Source organism: Podarcis vaucheri (genome assembly GCF_965113315.1).
Source record: "Podarcis vaucheri genome assembly, chromosome: 6".
NCBI classification, from domain to species: domain Eukaryota; kingdom Metazoa; phylum Chordata; class Lepidosauria; order Squamata; family Lacertidae; genus Podarcis; species Podarcis vaucheri.
Window position 1 is genome coordinate 20,436,441 of NC_138764.1, and position 13,841 is coordinate 20,450,281.

General features: G+C 42.3%; 3 long non-coding RNA genes across 5 annotated transcripts in view; 2 read left to right on the forward strand and 1 right to left on the reverse strand.

Moving 5' to 3' along the window:
• The window catches only part of LOC309533896, a 395,549-nt gene that overhangs the window by 44,826 nt on the left and 336,882 nt on the right, over nucleotides 1-13,841 (forward strand). The window lies entirely within an intron of this gene.
• On the reverse strand, nucleotides 4,840-9,987 carry LOC309533897. 3 transcript variants are annotated; one of them, XR_014220492.1, is made up of 3 exons: nucleotides 9,310-9,987; nucleotides 6,213-6,399; nucleotides 4,840-4,959 (listed from the first exon to the last, which is right to left on the reverse strand). It is a non-coding gene; the product is annotated as an uncharacterized lncRNA (long non-coding RNA). The 3 variants fall into 3 exon arrangements; XR_014220493.1 differs by lacking the exon at nucleotides 9,310-9,987 and adding an exon at nucleotides 6,511-6,810; XR_014220494.1 differs by lacking the exon at nucleotides 9,310-9,987 and adding an exon at nucleotides 6,501-6,810.
• The window catches only part of LOC309533917, a 38,221-nt gene continuing 30,714 nt past the window's right edge, over nucleotides 6,335-13,841 (forward strand). The window contains exon 1 of the long non-coding RNA XR_014220528.1: nucleotides 6,335-6,425. This is a non-coding gene — a long non-coding RNA (uncharacterized lncRNA). The remainder of the gene's footprint in view (nucleotides 6,426-13,841) is intronic.

Genomic DNA, 13,841 nt, shown 5'->3' on the forward strand with positions numbered 1-13,841 from the left:
GAAGGTAAATGGAGTTTCCATGTGCTCTGGTATCCAGCACAATGTCCCAAAGTCCCGTTGCCCCAGAATAGGTTTAGTCATACTGGCCACATGACCCAGAAAACTGTGGACAAACGCTGGCTCCCTCGTCCTGAAAGCGAGATGAGCGCTACTCAACAAAATTCATTTTAGTCCCTCATTATTTTATGTTATAAATTGCCTAAAGCTAATCTAAATTCCACAATTGTTCCTATAATTATCTGCTTTGATGTAGCTTAGTACTAATATTTTGGAAGAATCCCCCCCAAAAAAATATTGCTAATATCAGATTTGCTTGCCTCTTACAGAAACTACTAGACATTTCTCGTGCAAGCCCTTCTTTGAACTCCATCAAACATCAGCGGAATTTTTCCATTTATATGACTGCATGAAATAAATAAATCTAGATTCTAAGATTAAATATTTGCTAGTGTGCCCTTCCAATGTGCAGGGCAGCATGTATCATCCAGTACTTTATTCTAGTTTCCCTTAAGTGGAAACAAGATTTCAGCCCCCCACCATTCTTTGCCACCTCCACCCCATTATTTCAAACACTGGTAAATAACCAGTGGGAAAGGAAGCCATTTCCTTCCATAATTTAAATGTGTGTGGGATTTGGGGAGTTACTTGACAGTTTATTTCATTCTTGATGCCTGTCAAGAACCCAAACAATCAAGAGATGAAGCATTTAAATATTGAGGCTTAAAACCTCCTACTCAAAATTTGAACGAATTGGGAATTCAGACATAGAGTCATAAAATCTTTGAGTTGGAAGGGCTCCAAGGGTCATCTAGTCCAACCCCCTGCAAACCAGGCATCTCAGCTAAAGCATCCATGACAGGTGGACATCCAACCTCTGTTTATAAACTTCCAAGGAAGGAGAGCCCATCACCTCTTGTGGGAGTCAGTTTCACTGCTGAACAGCTCTTAATGTCATAAAGTTTTCTGAATGCTTGGTTGGAAGCTCCTTTCTTGCAACTTGAAGACCCGAAGGAGCATCTCCACCCCCATCGTTCTGCCCAGATGCTGAGGTCCAGCGCCGAGGGCATTCTGGCGGTTCCCTCATTGCGAGAAGCAAAGCTACAGGGAACCAGGCAGAGGCCCTTCTCGGTAGTGGCACCTGCCCTATGGAAAGCCCTCCCATCAGATGTCAAAGAGATAAACAACTACCTGACATTTGGAAGACATCTGAAGGCAGCCCTGTTTAGGGAAGTTTTTAATGTGTGACATTTTGATGTATTTTTAATCTTTGTTGGAAGCCGCCCAGAGTGGCTGGGAAAACCCAGCCAGATAGGCGGGGTACAAAGAATAAATTAGTAGTAGTAGTAGTAGTAGTAGTAGTTTGAGTTCTACCCTCCAGAGCAGAAGAATACAAGCATGTTCTCTCCTCCATGTATACTTCATGATTTTCCAAGTTAATGGGGTTGCAAACAGTCCCGTCCACCCAGGAAAAATTAACACAGAAATGAACGTTAAACTTCTGTTACATTTCCAGAAGTGACTTTTATGTGGTGTGATAGAGCACATAGAAAATTTGGCCATCAGCTGCAGGAGCCAAGAGGAACCCCAGGATGTTCCATGCCCTCCAGATTAAAAAATAATCCCACCTCCTAAAAATGACCTCTGCATTATTATTATTATTGCCTCTGAATGAAAGGGTGTTCTTTTTATTATTATTATTATGCAGCCTAGGAATGTATTAGCAATAGAGATACAGAGTTGCCATTAATAATCTTCCAATTCTAAATTCATTTAATTTCATTGTGCTTCTCTTCCCTGTTTCATGTTGGATTTAATAGTGACTCATAGGACTTTTATTTTGTCATATGAATCAAATTCTAAAGCCTGTAACTACTGTTTCTGTAAATGATAATCACACCTTTCATTTCACCCTGATTTGTAAGAGGTATGCTTTGAAAACTTGCTTGAAGACTTGCTTTTTCTAATTGTTCTGGGTAGAATTGCCAACATCAAATTTCACCAAATGCAACTGCAAGATGAAGGTAGCAGTTCCCACTGTGGAGAAACAATCCATTGGAGGCAAAAGGCGCTTGATGAGATCAGCAAAGTAACTCTTCGTCCCTCTCTGCAGGACCTGATCTCATATGGGTGGAAAGAGGTAGGAAAGGGATGTCAAAAAGAAAGAGAGAAGGAGATTGCAGAAAGAAAAAGAGAAAGGGAGAAGGAGATTGCAAAAGGAGAGGGGGAAAGAGTAGTAAGTGGCCCCCAGCAAATTAGTCCCTCAAATTATTCTTGAGGGAATGTGGACTTCAACAGAAAAAGGTTGCCCATTTAAGGTCTGGGCCAAGAACATTTAATAACACTTTCCACCTCATATGCCTTCATCAGTCACCACTAACATTGTACATTTCTGTTTTGCTTTTGATGAAATAATTTCCTCTTATTCCCAGCTACCTTGGAGGTCTGCTGTTGGGGAGAAAAGAGGAATATGGATATTTAAAATTAATAAACCATGTGAAGTTATCTTCTGAATAAAGTAGCAGTGGATATCCTTACTTGATGAAAAGCTAAAGGAAGATTGCACCCACTGTCTCTCGTCTAGTTTGGGGAGGTTCCCATCGCCTCACATGCTCAGATTCAGTCACATCAATGTCGGAGGCACTCTCCCCATTCCCTCACCATGAAGATACAGCAGGTTAATATATGCATGACCGCCTGATTTTCCATGGCGCAAAGACATGGCCCATGTACATAACATTTGTTGTGGGACTGGGGAAAGAGGGACTTCCCAGTTTGAATGTTAATAGTAAGGCATAGTTTGCCAGACTGAGAAAGCAGTAAAATCTGAGTGTGGAAGTGAGGAGAGAGGGAGTGCATGAGTCTGTCGCAAATTCCCAGTCTTCCGGGTCATAGGTTGAAAGATCAGAAAATAAACATGTTGCCCTTCAGCTCTGGCACATGGTCTTCCTCTTTCTTCTTCTTTGGCACATGGGAATGAGAGATTCGCCATGTAGATTGGGGACCTGTGGCCCTGCAGATGTCATTGGCTTATGCCTCCCATCACCCTTCATTGGCAATGCTGCTTGGGCCTGGTAGACGTTGGAGTCTAACAACATCAGGAGAGCTATGATTCCCTTTGTGTTATAGCTGGATCTGAAGCCTTAAGGTCTTGCTGCAGGGTGCTTTAAAAGAAAACAAACAAAAGAGGAGTGTAGGATCTGGAAACCCTCAGTCATTCCTTGATATGGGCTTCAGAGACCTGGAACACTGTTGTGCAGATGTGGTTCACCTGGGAACCATGTGGACTCATGCTGGTTGCTATAGTTCTACACATCTGAGTCAAACAATGACCCTAAAGGCTTTTTAGAAGTTTTCCTAGGATTAAAATGAGGATGATGAGATAGTCCTTCACTGTAAAGAATTACCCATGGAGACTAATTACTTTTTCTAGCTGCTTTATTTTCTTTTAATCTCCAGCATCAGAGAATACTCACTATAATTAGTGCTGAGACAAAAACGTCTCCCATTCGGTGTGTGAAATATGCTGTGAATTCAAGAATTGTAGAGTTGGAAGGGACCACTACAGTCATCTAGTCCAGCCACCTGCAATGCAGGAATCCCAACGAAAGTATCCATGACAGATTGCCATCCAACCTCTGCTTTAAAACCTCCAAGGAGGGAGAGTCCAGCGCCTTCCAAGGGAGTTCATTCCTCTGTTGAACTGTTCTTACTGTCAGAAAATTCTTCCTGATGTTTAGTTGGAATCTCTTTTCTAACTTGAAGCCATCAGTTTGGATCCTACCCTCTAGAGCAGGAGAAACAAGCTCGCTCCATCCTCCATGAGACAACCCTTACGATATTGGAAGATGGCTATCAAATCTCCTCTCAGGACTCAGCTGTACAGCTGCAAATAAAATGTTCTGAATGTATTGTAAAGTGCAATTTATAATTGTGACACTGTGAGCTATAGCAAATTCAGTGCATTTTACAAAGGAATTTTTTTAAAAAAGCATTTTCACAATGTTTTTAACATGTGTGGAGATTCCACCTCAGTCTCCTCTTTTCCAGGTTGATAATTATTATTATTATTATTATTATTATTATTATTATTATTATTATTTATTTATTTATACCCGCCCGTCTGGCTGGGTTTCCCCCAGCCACTCTGGGCAGCTTCCAACCAAAGCTTTAAAATACATTAAAACACCATAAACATTAAAAATACCCAACTCTCTCAACCGTTCCTCATAAGGCTTAAGACCTTTGATCATATTCTTTTTCTTTACTGTTATAGTTTACAATGGTGCGAGCCAAAGTGGTGTTTTTGCCTCTAATAAATTTGTGTATGTATTCCATAATCTATACAAATTTTTCCTAATTACATGATTTATAAATCCTTTACGTACTTTCACCTTTTCATACCATAAATAAGCATGCCAACCAAAAACATTATCATGGCTGCTGTGCCTCATTGCAAGGAAGCACAAAGCCTGGTTAAGTGCCAAGACCCCTAGAACCTCGCACCCCTCAACAGACATTGGAGTGGCTTCTTACAATATTGTTCCAGAGTGTGCCTGTGGGATAGGCCCGCTTTCAAAGCCACGAACTGAGTGGAATATCTCGCCCCACCCAAACTCTGTCTTGTCTTCACACATGCACACTTCCTTCCATCTAGGAGCAACAAGACCACAAGGGAAGGAGCCAAACTGTTGACTCCTGCAGCAAGACCCAGGATTTCCTCCCATGCTCACAATGGTTGGAAAAATCACTTCCAAGGATAAGATCATGATCCAGGAGTGGCATGTTTGTAGTAGAACCTTTATTAGAATCAAATAAAAATATATCCAAGTCAAAAGCAGGTGCAACTTATCTATTTATTTGTCTATTTTGGATTGTGGGGAAGGTGAAAATGGGTCTTTTTGGAGGGGAGCTGGGCTGGAGATGCTGGACTTCCTATTGCTGCAGCCTATTGTTTTCTGCCTGGAAGAAAAAAGAAAAGAATCTTATTTTTTTCATTCACTATGCATTTATTATTCCATTGATATCCCCTTTTCCCCGCAAGGATCTCAGGGCGGCTTACATGAGTCTCCTCCCCTCATCCCATCCTCACAACAGCTCTGTGAGGTAGGCCTAGAGGCAGTGAGCACCCAAGGCCACCCATTTTTCCATCTCCGCCAAGCTAAGCAGTTGGCCCCTTATCTCTCTCGCCCTGACCTAGCCACTGTGATCCATGCAACGGTCACCTCCAGACTGGATTATTGTAACTCGCTCTACGTGGGGCTGCCCTTGAGACTGACTCAGAAACTCCAGCGGGTGCAGAATGCCGCGGCGAGACTCCTTACGGGGTCTTCGCTGCGAGATCACATTCACCCGGTGCTGTACCAGCTGCACTGGCTCCCGGTGGAGTGCAGGATCAGGTTTAAGGTGCTGGTTTTAACCTTTAAAGCCCTATACGGCCTAGGACCCTCGTACCTACGGGACCGCCTCTCCTGGTATGCCCCACAGAGAAACCTACGGTCTGCAAATAATAACATCCTCAAGGTCCCAGGCCTCAGAGAGGTTAGGCTGGCCTCAACTAGAGCCAGGGCCTTCTCGGCTGCGGCTCCAATCTGGTGGAATGCTCTGTCACAAGAGACTAGGGCCCTGCGGGACTTGACATCTTTCCGCAGGGCCTGCAAGACAGAGTTGTTCCGCCAGGCCTTTGGTCAGGGCGCAGCCTGACTCCCTCCTCTGGCAACCTGCACAAAATTTTGCTTAATCGGTTGCCATCAATTTTATTTTAACTAATTTTTATAATGAAATATTCTTAGAATGTGTGATTATTTGATTGTTTATTTGATTGTTGTTAGCCGCCCTGAGCCCGGCTCAGCTGGGGAGGGCGGGATATAAATAAAATTTATTATTATTATTATTATTATTATTATTATTATTATTATTATTATTTAATTCTATGGGTGAGGGGGGATTTGAACCCTGGTCCCCCAGTCCTGGTCCAGCAGTCTAACTTGGGTTGCCAACCCTTTGAACCAATGGGCACACCTGCAAACCTGAGAGACTGCAGTGGGCACTACACCATAATGGAACAGGGCAGAAGTAAAGAGAAATGGTTCTCTCTCTTCTTCAAAAGGGATGTCCCTGAAGTCTTCTGGAATCAGTGATCTGCCTCCTTCCTCCCCAGTGAGCCAGATTCTCTCTGGCCTCTCTGTTCCTCATGAATACAAGTGATCTCTTACCTTAGTGACATCCATCCCCTGAGCCTTGCGGCGAACATGGGTTACTCTGATTTTGACTACCAGATCCCTTTTTTTGGTCACAGCCACTAATTCCTCCTCCTCTTCGCCCACCACCTCCTTATAGACCAGGGCATCATGTTTTGGTGGGTCACAGAAGGAGGCCAGCAGCCTGCACAGCCTTTGAAATCTAGGGAAGAAAAGAAAGAATGTCAGGTAATGGATTATAGTTATTTCCTCAACACTTTCTATCTCTACACTGCATTGGGGGCACCCGGCAGCTGAACTTGCTTTCAGAAACCTCTCATGGAGAGTGCATCTTGTCAAAAGACCCTCCAAAACTGGGAGATGCCCTTCTTGTGATGATGCCCACAAGGGAGAAGGCAAGCCACTTCCCTCAAAGCATCTAAGGTGGCCCTGAGGATATTTGCTGTTGCAAAAACTACGGTAGCTCCTCTCGCCTGGACTAACTATCCTCAAATAGTTGCTCTTCCCAAAGTCCTCAGCCAAGTCCCTCAGCAGAGGGACATGTCACAATAGAGGACATGACTCCATGACTTTAGCTACCTTGCTTAACAATGGAACAATGGGCATCCCTCCCCTTGATATACATTTTAAAATGTATTTTTAGTGGGTTGAGCAGTTTTATTTAATTCATTAAAAAAATTTCTAGACCCCTTTTCATGTAACACCATGATTTTCTGGAAAGGACAGGAAATGCACACAAACACACACACTTTTCAACATGGAGGGGTCACCAAAGGAAAACACTTCCGGCCTAGACTATGGCTGCTGTTTCTCACTTAAGAGTTAAAAATAACCCCTCTCAACACCCTGAAGTAATCTGTCTAGTATTATGATGGACAGGAACAGGATTTCACCCTTAGACCTCCTCATCCCCCTGTTTCTTTCAGTTTCTGCCCAGTGTGCTCTGCCAATAAACAGCTTTCCTAAGGTTGCAAGGGAGTGAAATGTTATGACTTTGTGGGTGCCAGACTCCCCTTCGTCATGAGTTTCTGGGTGCCAGGCACTGAACCCCTTGACACTGAACATCTGGGGAGTTGATCTAAGCTTTGTTTCAATGTACCCCAAGCTCTACATTTGATTCTTGGTTATTAAAAAGTGTTTGAAACCATTTTATTTCATTCAGAAAAGAAAATCTGGCATGTGGATATCATAAAGGTTTATAGGCAATGGGTGACATGTTTATTGATCCTTTTTGTAAGTTATTATTTGTCTACTTTAATGTATTGTTTATATATAGTAATCATTTAGAGGTTGGGGTGGGAAGCAGTTTTGAATATGACACTGGTGGATGGCTGTCATTGATCCAAATCCATTTCATAGAATCATAGAATCTTAGAGTTGCAAGGAACCCCAATGGTAATCTAGTCCAACCCCCTGAGATTAGACACATTAGTCTATGTGTGGTCTGACCAAAGCAGAATCGAGTGGTACTACTACTTCCCTTGACACTATACTTCTGTTGAAGCAGCCTAGAATAGTGCTAGCTTTTTTTGCTTCTGCATCACACTGTTGACTCATGTGAAGCCTGTGGTCCATCAAGACCCTTAGATTCTTTTCACAGGTACTGCTAGGAAGCCAGGTATCCCCCATCGTATATTAGGGAATCTAGTTCTTCCTGCCTAAGTGCAGAACCTTACATTTGTCCCTGCTGACATTCATTTTGTTTGCTTTCATCCAGTTCTTCAATCTGTTAATGTCATTCTGATTTTGTCTTCTGTGGCATTAGCTACCCCTCCCAGTTTAGTGCCATCTGCAAATTTGATAAGCATCCCCTCAATTCTTTCACCCAAATGATTTATAAAGACGTTGAACAATAACAGGCCCAGGACAGGACCCTGTGACACACTACTGGCCACTTTTTTCCAGGATGATGAGGAACCATGAATGAATACTCTTTGTGGGAATGTGCAGGGATGCGGGAAAGGATATATTGTTTGATTATATCCTTTCCAACTTGTGTTAACAAGTTCCACAATTTAGCAGAGTAACACTTCCCTTTTTAAACTTACACAGCTGATGTGTTTGCTCCGGCTCGCTAAAGCCTCTAAAATAAGTTACCTGGTAATTTCCCCTTTAGTCCCTCATAAAAGAAATAGACATGACACAGTCTTCTATAAAAGTATAAAAAGAGTTTACTCACTCACATTCTGTTCACAGATGGATCCCAGAAGGCAGACTTAAGTTACAAAAGTAATATACCTGGAATCTATCCTATCCCTTCTTTATATTTTATTTAGGATTTTCAGTTTTATACATTTCAATAATTTTACAATCATTTTAACATTTCAGAACTCGACTTCCTTCCGCCTTATCCCGTGGTTCCTTAAATTTATGTTTAATATTTTCTGCATATCCAAATTAGCTTAATTTGCTCATTTATTCATCTGCTTTAAATATATATTTGCTCTTATAAAACTTCAGGCTATTACAATGTTTACAGTTTATTTGTAAATATTCAATAAACCATTTCCATTCTTTTATAAACAATTTGTTATCTTGATTTCTTAGTTTTCCGGAAGGTTTTGCCATTTCTCCATCTTCCATAAGATTTGGTATCCATTCTTCTTTCACTGGGACTACTTCTTCTTTCCATTTTGGGGCAAGTACCCACAAGGGAAGGAGCCAAACTGTAGACTCCTGAAGTGAGGCCCCAGATTCCCACCCATGCCCTCAAAATCATGATCAAAAATGTTCATGATTGTAAATGAAGTTTATTATAATAACAATTAAAAATATATATTAATTTAATTTTCTTTTGAAGGGGAACTGGACAAAGGCGGGGGGAGTCCAGAGAAAAGAAGAGAAACAATTCTTAGTATTTCCATTTATTATTATGTTGAAAACCCATCTTTCTGCCACGATCTCAAGGTGGCTTACGTTATTCTCCCTTCCTCATCCCATCCCTGAACTCTTCTTGAATTAGGGAGCTGCCTCCCCACCCCTGTGATCCAGATTCTCTCTGATCTCTCTGTTCTTCATGAACAAAGATCAGCACTCCCCGTTGGTAGAAGCACATGGTGGCATCCATCCCCTGGTCATACGGTCTTACATATATTTGTCTTATTTTTACCACCTCCTTCTCATTTTTGATCACATCAACCTCCTCCCTCTGTTCACAGCAGCAGGAGACCAGCAGCCCACTGAGTCTTTGGAGACTTCAAAACCTAGGGAAGAAGAGGGGAAATAATCAAGGAATGGGTTCTAGAAATTTCCCTCAAAGCATCTAAGGTGGCCCTGAGGACAATCTTTAAAAATTAATCTAACCATGACCTGATTCCCTATATTTCTAAATCTTAAGGGATAGCAAAAGAAATAGACTGTGGAAAGAATAAGAGATCCAACTTACAACGGGTTGAAGAAATCTTCATTGTTTGTGTCAACTGTATTTTCTGAAAAGCCTCTTTTCTTCTGAGCAACTATCCTCAAATAGTTGCTTTCCCCAAATTTCTCAGCCAAGTCACTCATCAGGGGGACGTGTCACAATGGAGGACATGACACCATTACTTTAGCTACCTTGCTTAACAATATGAATTGTACCCCTTAAGGAAGTGAAATGTCATGAGTTTGTGGGTGCCAGACTCTCCTATGCCATGAGTTTCTAGGTGCCAGGCTTTGAACCCCTGGACACTGAACATCTGGGGAGTTGATGTATGCCTTTTTTAATGTACCCCAAGCTCTGCATTTGGTTATTGGCTATTGTTGAAACCATTGTATTTCATTCACAAAAGAAAATCTGACATGATAAAGGTTTCTAGACAATGGGTGACACATTTATTGATCCTTTTTTGTAAGTTACAGTGGTACCTTGGGTTACAGACACTTCAGGTTACAGACTCCGCTAACCCAGAAATAGTACCTCGGGTTAAGAACTTTGCTTCAGGATGATAACAGAAATTGTGTGGTGGCGGTGTGGCAGCAGTGGGAGGCCCCATTAGCTAAAGTGGTACCTCAGGTTAAGAACAGTTTCAGGTTAAGAACGGACCTGCAGAACGAATTAAGTTCTTAACCTGAGGTACCACTGTATTATTTGTCTACTTTATAATTTATATATAGTAGTCAATAAGGCGTTGGGGTGGGAAGCAGTTTTGAAAGAAAGAAAAGGGAAATCAGATTGGTCTGGCATGACTAATTTTTGAGAAGACCATGCTGGGTTTTAGTAATCACAACATCCTTTTGTAAATGCTCACAGACCAACGGTTGAATTATCTGTTCTAAGACCTTCCCTGGTATTGATGTCAAGCTCACCAGTCGTTAGTTACCTGCGTCTCTCCCCCCCCCCTTTGAAGATAGGGACAACATCTGCCTGCCTCCAGTCTGTAGGGACCTCACCTGTTCTCCAAGAATTCTCAAATATAATAGACAAAGTATCTGAAATTACCTCTGCAAGCTCCTTTAGTAGCCTTGGATGCAGCTCATCAGGCCCTGGAGATTTGAATTATTTAAAGTAGCTAGGTGTTTCCTTACTGCCTCTTTTCCTATTTTGGGATACAGCCCCCTCCTTACATCATTTGTACTGTTATCTTTTTTTAAAAAAAAATTATTAGGTTTTCACAACAACAAAACACAAAAACAAACACAAAAAACAACAAACATGTATAATTTCCGAAAAAACTTATTTTCTAACCCTGGTCCTTGACTTCCCCCCACCCCCTCCCTTGCATCCCTATTCCCAAATTTATGTCAGCAAATTAGCATTCTCTTATCCATCTTGATATTAGTCCTTTTATAAAGAAAAAGAAAACAAAAATAAATTTTTCTAAGTTGGACCCCAATTCCCTTCCATCGATTTCCCATTTTGTCTTAAATGATAATCTTATTTTCTAAACCCCCTGGTCTTGAGTGTTGTTATAATTAGTTCCTTCCCTCCCTCCCATCCCCGATTTGCGTCCCTTCCCGAAACATGTATAAAATAACAGTTCTTAGCCCGGGTTCCTCACGTCCGAGGCTCTCAAGTCTCTTTCAGTCCCTCTCCGCCGGTCTTGTTGGTAATCCTTTATGTCGGTCATCGAATCTCGAAGGAGTTCTTTTACAATCAATCCATAGTCTCTTCCCATATTTAAAAACAGCTGCTGGATAATTTCCACAAGGCATGAATCTTGAAAGTAATCAAGGTCAGAGTCTATGTGGAGGCCCCAATTATATTTCTTTATTCCAAAGTCCTGAATTTCATAAACTCCCAGGGCCTCCACTTTCGTCTTCTGCATCTTTCGTAGACCTGTAGCAGATTTAATCCAATAGTCTCCTTGCTTATATTCCCCAGGTGTCAGCTTCTGGTTAGTGTTTTCCCACTTCACTTTTTCTCTTTCTTGTTTTGTCTTCTCCTCTTCTTTAGTTATCATTTCGAGTTCAGCTGTGGATTCTTTCTCACTCGGGTCCTCATTACATTCAGCAGGACTACTTGTTTCAAAATTCAAGGTCATCAATTGTTTACTCATAGCCGTAGTCTGCTCTTGTAAGATTCCCACCAAATGGAACATCCTTTCGATTTCCCCCAGTATCTTTCCATCCACAGCCATTGTACTTCCACAGAATTCCCCCTAGAGGGAATCTGGTTACTTAGTGTTCTTTTCTCCAACAATCCTGTATCTTGTTATTGTTTCTTTATTTCCAACAATTTTAGTTCAAATGTAACTCCTTTTAATCCAGAGGAATCTTAAGTTGCAATTTTTCACTATTTACAGTCCGTTTGACAGCTTTGACAGCTGTCAAACTCTGTACCTCTTACACAAGCTCCAAAACAGGACGCTCCCGGGCCCGGGAGGGGGGGTTGTTTACAGCAAAACAAACAACTTCCAACACTCCACTCTCCTGCTCAAAGTTACTTTTCCAAATCTTGGAAGTTACTGTCTTTTTAAACTCACCCTTTACAGGGTAGGCACTCCAGCTTAGTTCTTATATCGTTGCTCTGGATCGTCTGCAAGGGGGGGGTGCGGACTTCCTTTTAGCACACCCCCCGATCGTCTCAAATTCAGAAGGTAAAATTCTTAAAGTCCAATTCCAATTTACTCACGGGTTCTTCTTTTCAGCCAAATTTCAAGGAAGGAAGTCAGCGCTCTCCAGTCATGGCTCGCGGCTTCACTCAGCGGCGGTAGCGATCGACTCTCAGCACCGCGCCGTCCCCCGTATCCCCTCCGCAGCCTTTAAAAAGGCTCTTCGCGAATCAGGGGGGCGCTTGAGGTGCCCACCGAGTCTTCAGTCCGCAGGCTTCCGCGCCTGCGGTTTTTAAGGGTCCCCGTGTCGCCGGCACGGCAAAGACCCATCCACCGCTGAGCCGATTCCCTCCGGAGCTCGGAGGGAATCCGCCATTTCCAGATCGCGCCAACCCCGGAAGTCCCATCATTTGTACTGTTATCACCAGGTTGGGCGTCACTTTCCTTTTGGGTGAAAACAGAGGCAAAGTAGGTGTTGTGTAATTCTGACTTTTCTCTGTCACCCAATAGCATTTCTTTATGTTCCCCACACAAAGGAACTACCACTTGCTTGTTCTTCCTCTTACTTCGGACATAGCCAAAGAAACCTTTTTTATTATTTTTAACCTCTCTTGCAAGCCTAAGCTCATTCTGAGCTTTAGCCAGCCTGACTTCCCCCCTTGCAAGTGTTGACTACTTATACATGCCCTTCTTAACTCTCAGCTCATCTGTAAGCTCCTTATGCAGCCACACAGGTTTCCTTAGATGCCTCCCACTTTTCTTTCTTGTTAACGTCTGCATTTGAGCCTTCAATATTTCTCCTTTAGAAACTCCCCTCCTTCTTGGGCTCCCTTGTCACTGAGTATTTCCAACCATGGGATCATACCCAGTAGCTCCTAGTAGACTAACTAAATGGATAAAAATGTGGAGAATTTGCAAATATTAGTTTCAACCAACTGCTAATCTGGCACAACAGAGGTGTCTCAAGAATACAGAAGTTGGGAGTCTCTGGTCTAGTGTATTATTTGTATTTTTCTTGTGGGAGCACAACAAGGATTGCCACAGGAGGAGTTCCAGCAGAATAGCACAAATAATCTATCACACACACACACACACACACACACACACACACACAGGCACCCCCCTCTATTCTGAACAGCATCAGGCTCCCTAGCTGAGCTATGGAATGAGTCACCAGGCTTGCTCTCTGTTAATGTCATCAGATGGTGGAACATTATCAACAAAACAAACAGAAAGATGAAAACGGTGGGAAAGAAAGTAATTAGACTTGTCCTTAGGGCTGCATTTGCAAAAGTACATTTGATATACTTGCTGGGATTTCCACCCCCTACAACTTTAGAAACTTTAATTAAAGTGTATTTTCCCACACCAATAAAATCTGAAGAACTCCACATTTGCTTAACATTTTTAAAGAACACATGGGTTGCAGATGCAAGATATTCTACAATATGCGCCTGGGCTGAGGCCTAACCATGGACTGATAGAAAGATTAAGTATAAGATGCAGGAGGATTTACAGCTCAGTCAGTTAGAGCATGGTTCTGATAATGGCAAGGTTGCCGGTTTGATCCCTGTGTGAGACAGCTGTCTATTCCAGAATTGCAGGTGGTTGGAATAGATGTTCTTTAGGTTCACTTCCAACCAGGAGGGCCAACTCACCCTCAGGATTGAGGGTG